Below are 6,948 nucleotides of genomic sequence, written 5' to 3'. Positions count from 1 at the left end.
TGGGTCACCCTCCCCCTTGTCTTTCTTCCCGGACCTCCTGTCCCATGATCCTCTCGTATCCCCTTTTGCCTATCACCTGTCCAGCTCTCGGCTCTATCCCTCCCCCTCCTGTCTTCTCCTATCATTTTGGATCTCCCCCTCCCCCTCCAGCTTTCAAATCCCTGACTCACTCTTCCTTCAGTTAGTCCTGACGAAGGGTCTCGGCCTGAAACGTCGACTGCACCTCTTCCTACAGATGCTGCTTGGCCTGCTGCGTTCACCAGCAACTTTGATGTATGTCGTCTTAGGGAGTTGTCTAAGGTGTTCTCCATTTCACTTTTCAGTAGACAATTTCGCGATTATTAACAACGTTCCACGGGGCTGCATTGACAACGCAGATTACTTTACTTCACCAGTGTGGAAAGCTTACCAGCTGTTTAATACTATCATGACCCCTTTATTGCCAATCGGTTTAATTGTATTGTTCAATGCTTTAACAGTCAGTCATATTATCGCTGCGAACAGAGTCCGCCGGGGACTCCGGAGCAGCAATGACAATAAGAAGGATTCAGAGGTGGAGAACCGGAGAAAGTCAACGATTTTGCTGTTCGCTCTATCAGCCAATTTCATTTTATTGTGGATTCCCTTTATAGTGTCTACTATGACCTGGCAGGCTCAAATTACTTTTATATAGACAGATATCTTAATTCGCCGTCGTTTATTCTGCAAGAGTTTGGGTTCATGTTGCAATTTCTGTGCACCTGCACCAACACGTGTATCTACACACTCTCCCAGAGGAAATTCAGGGAAGAGATGAAGAAAAGAGTGAAACATCTGGTCACATTGAATGGCCGACTTTGCAGATAAAACGTTAAATTGAATTGTATGTTTTGTTATGAGGTCACATACTTTCGCAAAGTCATCAGTTGGTCTGATAAATATACCATAAATCTGTCTAGTCAGGTGCATGAAGGTTAGAAGCCACTTTTTCCAACAAGGGAAGCAAACCTAATTTCCTCAAATGTTGCTAATGTGATCTTTATACGAGTAGAATTATATTTAAAATCATTGGATTTGCCTGATCGATATGGTTTCGTTCTACAAGTTTAGTCACGCCGAAGACAAGCTATATGTCCAAAATCATGATCCAATTTCGATGACTTTGAAACATGGACGTTTGTTTCCGTAGTTTAATCTCCTATTTTTCTTTATCTTTCCATTAAAATAATTTATGTTTTCAAATGTTAATTTTCACTGAACCTGTCAATAGATTAGGGTCACTTTAATTCGTACCGAAGTAAATTTTTTAATTGTTACCTCACCTTCTGTTCTTTTTCTTTGTGTTTTCGCTTTTGTCTCGGATTCCACTTTCTGCATATTTACTCGGTTGGTTTGTGTTTGCTCTGAATCTAGCTGTCTTTGTTTATTTCAGAGGAGTCCCCCTTTAATATTCTAACGAGAATCGTTCTTCCTTCTGCAGGGTGCCGAATCGTTTACTTTCACATATTTCGTGATATAAATGCATAAATGTACATTATGTGTCTTAGGATAATCTAACAGTTATTTCTGTGTTTCTGCACAAAAGAACCGCGCCGAGGAACAATCCTCCTATAAAACCGAAGCTTCATCACAGGAGAATTTACAATCCCAAATTAACCTCCTAACCCGTCGGCCGTTGGATTGTGGGAGGAAGCGAAGCACCAGGAGGAAACCTGTCTAACAATGGACACAAGACTCCGACGCCCTGAGGTGCGATGGTGTCGCGCGAACATCTACACTATCGTGTTGTCCAATTTCCGTGTGTATTTTCAAGAGTTCAAGATGTTAACATTGAATGAGGGTTTCCTCACAGCGTGCATGTGTTTCAAGTGCTTTCCCTTCCGAGAATGTCTGCAGTGCATATGCATTGGTGAAATATAGCTGGGCAGTGAAAAGAGTGTTCAGGATTTTATCAGTCATACGTAATGTACTTTGCTTCAAGCCAGACTTTAGTCCATTATAAAGTAGGAAAACTTGGTGACGACAGTTCAAATGAAATTGAAACAACAGGCGTATAATGAAACCTTACCCACCAGGAAGGGTTTATGGTCACGCGGAAGTAATTCACTCTGCCGCTCCAAGCTGTTTTGCCATTTCGCATGAATATGTGCGGTCTCTTACTTTCAATCTGGGACTCTAATCATTTCCTCTTCATGTTATCGCATATTTTCTGTTCTCAAATTTGTGGAAAACGTTCTATTACATTTTTTGTCTCATTTCACCACCTTCTTTTACTTTGTATCGAATAATATCTATTGCTGAATTACGAAATTGTCCAGCCCCAATTCTATTGCTTTTAAGGCAATATTTGTATTCATAGTCATAGTCATACTTTATTGATCCCGTTACAGTTGTACCATCAGTAATAAGTAGTAATAAAACCATAAATAGTTAAATAGTAATATGTAAATTATGCCAGTAAATTATGAAATAAGTCCAGGACCAGCCTATTGGCTCAGGGTGTCTGACCCTCCAAGGGAGGAGTTGTAAAGTTTGATGACCACAGGCAGGAATGACTTCCTATGACGCTCTGTGTTGCATCTCGGTAGAATGAGTCTCTGGCTGAATGTACTCCTGTGCCCAGCCAGTACATTATGTAGTGGATGGGAGACATTGTCCAAGATGGCATGCAACTTAGACAGCAACCTCTTTTCAGACACCACCGTGAGAGAGTCCAGTTCCATCCCCACAACATCACTGGCCTTACGAATGAGTTTGTTGATTCTGTTGGTGTCTGCTACCCTCAGCCTGCTGTCCCAGCACACAACAGCAAACATGATAGCACTGGCCACCACAGACCCGTAGAACATCCTCAACATCGTCCGACAGATGTTAAAGGACCTCAGTCTCCTCAGGAAATAGAGACGGCTCTGACCCTTCTTGTAGACAGCATCAGTGTTCTTTGACCAGTCCAGTTTATTGTCAATTCGCGTCCCCAGGTATTTGTAATCCTCCACCATGTCCACACTGAGCCCCTGGATGGAAACAGGGGTCACCGGTACCTTAGCAGTCCTCAGGTCTACCACCAGCTCCTTAGTCTTTTTCACATTATATTTAATTAAAAAAAGAGGATTTAATATGGAACGTAAAGCCAATTGTTGTTCGATAACTTGGAAAATTTAATAGCAACATTGTAGAATGTTTGTTCTGTTCCCACAGCTACGTTTTAAAATCAAAACGTATTGTACATTGCTTGCCTATTTTACGCTATTTACTTAAATCTGAATTATTTATAATTTAAATTCATATGCATGCTTTATATTGGATCATTGGGTCTTCTTCTGGGGGAGGTAAGATCTGTACAAAAAGGACGCGTTACACCTGAACCCAAAGGGGTCCAATATCCTAGCAGGCAGGTTGAATAGAGTTGTTAGGGAGGGTTTAAACTAATTTGGTAGAGGATGGGGACAGGAGTGATAGGGCTGAGGAAAGGGAAATCAAAAATAAATCAAAGATAGTGTGCAAAAGACATGATAGGAAGGACAGGCAGGAGATGAGGTATAATCACAGCCAGTGGGATGAGTTGCAGGCAATAGCGGCGTGGTGCAGTTTAAACAGAAAGCAACAAATACTCGACTGAAAATGTTATATTTGAATACACGCAGCATCAGAAATAAAATCGACGATCTTGAAATTCAGCTACAGATTGGCAAGTATGATGTTGTGGCCATCTCTGAAACTTGGCGAAAGGATGGCTGTCGTTAGGAGCCGAATGTTTAAGGATATACGGTATATCGGATAGATAGGTTCGTAGGCAGAGGGGGTGATGTGACCCTGTGTATAAGAAATAATATTAAATCATTAGAAAGGGATGACATCGGATCGGAAGGTGTAGAGTCTCCATGGGTTGAGTTGAGAAATGGAAAATGTAAAAGGACCTTAATGGCAGTTGTATACAGGCCTCCAAGCAGCAGCCGGATGTGGATTACAAACTACAGCTGGAGATAGAAAAAGCGTGTTAGAAGGGTAATGTCATGAGAATCGTTGGGAATTTTAACATGCAAGTAGATTGGTAAAAACCAGGCCAGTACTGGACCTCAAGAGAGAGAATTTATAGAATGTCTAAAGGATGGGTTTTTAAAACAGCTTGTGGTTCAGCCCACCAGGGGATCGGCTATGCTGGATTGGGCGTTGTGCAAAGAACCAGCGGTGATAAGAGACCTTCAGGTTAAGGAATCCTTAAGGAACAGTGATCACAATATGATCGAGTTCATTTTGAAATTTGCGAAAGAGACACTAAATTCCAATGTGTCAGTATTTCAGTGGAACAAAAGAAAATTACAATGGCATGAGAGGGGAGCTGGCCAAGGTTGACTGGACAGTGACACTAGCAGGAAGGACAACAGAGTAAGCAATGACTGGAGTGTTTGCGAAAAGTGAGGGAAGTGCAAGACAGATATATTCCAAATAAGAATAAATTTTCGAATGGAGGTAGGACACGACCGTGGCTGACAAGTGAAGTCAGAGCCAAAGTAAAAGCAAAAGAGAGGGCATACAAGGAAGCACGAGTTAGTGGGAAGATAGAGGATTGGGACGCTTTTAAAAACTTGCAGAAGGAAACTAAGAATGTCATTCGGAAGGAAAACATGAATTGTGAAAGGAAGCTGGCGACTAATATCAAAGAAGTTGCTAAAAGCTTTTTGAAGTATATAAAGGGTAAAAGAGAGTTGATGGTAGTATAGGGCCAATAGAAGATGACGCTGGAGATATTGTAATGAGAGACGCAGAGAAGGCAGAGGAACTGAATGCGTAGTTGGCATCAGTCTTCACAGTGGAAGACATCTGCAGTACACCGGACATTCAAGAATGTCGGGAAAGTGAAGTATGTGCAGTGAAAATTACGACTGAGAAAGTGCTCAAGAAGCTTAATGGATAAATCGCCTGGACCTGATGGGATGTAACCTCGGATTCTGAAGGAAGTAGCTGGAGAGATTGCGGAGGCATTAACAATGATCTTTCAAGAGTCAATAGATTTTGGCATTGTACCGGATGACTGGAAATTTCCAAATGTTAATCCGCTATTTAAGAAGGGTGGGAGGCAGCAGAAAGGAAACTATAGATCTGTTAGCCTGATATCAGTAGTTAGGAAGTTGTTGGAATCGATTGTTAGGGATGAAATTCCGGAGTACCCGGAGGAACATGACAAGATAGGTCAAAGCCAGCATGGTTTCCTGAAAGGAAGATTCTGCCTGACAAACCCACGGCAATTACCATAGAACATAGAACATAGAATTGTACAGCACAGTACAGGCCCTTCGGCCCACAATGTTGTGCCGACCCTCAAACCCTGCCTCTCATATAAGCCCCCACCTTAAATTCCTCCATATACCTGTCTAGTAGTCTCTTAAACTTCACTAGTGTATCTGCCTCCACCACTGACTCAGGCAGTGCATTCCACGCACCAACCACTCTCTGAGTAAAAAACCTTCCTCTAATATCCCCCTTGAACTTCCCACCCCTTACCTTAAAGCCATGTCCTCTTGTATTGAGCAGTGGTGCCCTGGGGAAGAGGCGCTGGCTATCCACTCTGTCTATTCCTCTTATTATCTTGTACCCCTCTATCATGTCTCCTCTCATCCTCCTTCTCTCCAAACAGTAAAGCCCTAGCTCTTTTGAGGAAATTACAATCAGGGTAGACATAGGAGATGCAGTAGACGTGGTGTACTTTGACTGGGTGTCGCACATCAGGCTGCTTAGAAAAATAGGATCCCATGGAATTACAGGGGAGTTACTAGCATGGGTGGAGTGTTGGCTGATTGGCAGAAAACAGATAGTGGGAATAAACGGATCCTATTCTGGACGTCTGCCAGTAACCAGTGGTGTTTCACAGGAGTCGGTGTTGGGACCGCTGCTTTTTACGATATATGTCAATGATTTGGACTATGGGATTAATAGATTTGTGGCTAGATTTGTGGCTAAATTTGTCGATGATACAAAGGTAGGTGGAGAAGCATGTAGTGTGGAGGAAACAGAGATCCTGCACAGAGATTTAGTGTCATGGTCCGGTCCGTGAAGTCCGCGTTCTGGTTCCCGGTCCGGTCAGTGGATTCCGGACTCCAGTTCTTCTGGCTGTCCCTTGTTTCAGTTGGGCTTAATCATAGGCACCTGATGCTCGTCTTGGGGCTGGGAATATAAATGGCCCTGGGTTCGAGTGTGGTGGCTGGTATGTTTCGTCAGTATCCTGTCCTCGCCTCCATGGGGTAAGGCAGATGTCTTTGCCGTTACCCTGCGGTTGGATCTGTCCCTTCCTGTCCTTGCCTCCGTTGGGTAATCCAGGCCGTCTTTGCCGTTACCCTGAGGCTGGACTGTTCCTTTTCCTTCCCCTTCCTTCTGAAGCCTTGCCTGCAACCTGTGTTGAAGCCTTGGCTACAACCTGTGTCTGAAGCCTTGCGTACAACCTGTGTGTCTGTGCCCACGCCTTCGCTAGGTAGTTCCGGCCGTTTGCTGCTACCTAGTGTTGAGAATCGTCTCCTCGTGTTCAACATTCTGTGTAGGTCCCCGGCCCCAAGTCCTGTTCCCAAGGAGGGTCCTGGTTCTGTATTACGTGTACGAGTACCGGCCCTAAGTCCTGTTCCTAAGGAGGTGTCCCGGCTCTGTCTTCCATGTCCCTGTGTTCTTGTCTGTCATGTCCAAGGCTCCGTGTTCCCGTGCTCTAGACCAAGGCTTTGTGTTCCTGTCCTCCCCAAGACCAAGGCTCTGTGTTCTGCGTTCCTGTCGTCCCAAGTCCTAGGTTCCGAGGTTCCTGTAGTCCCAAGTCCAAGGCTCGGCTTTTCCTAAGTACCAAGTCAATGCTTCGTGTTCTCGTCCTGTCCATGTGCTTCGTCCTGTGCTGCAGTTCCCTCGTCCTACCCAGGACTCTCTGGTTCTGTCCTGTAGCCTCGCCTTGTCCTGTCTCCCAAGACCATGTCATGTCTTCGCCTAGTTCCGGAG

The sequence above is a fragment of the Mobula hypostoma genome, chromosome 28 (assembly GCF_963921235.1).
Source record: "Mobula hypostoma chromosome 28, sMobHyp1.1, whole genome shotgun sequence".
Lineage (NCBI taxonomy): Eukaryota > Metazoa > Chordata > Chondrichthyes > Myliobatiformes > Myliobatidae > Mobula > Mobula hypostoma.
Note: the sequence above shows the minus strand (reverse complement) of the source record.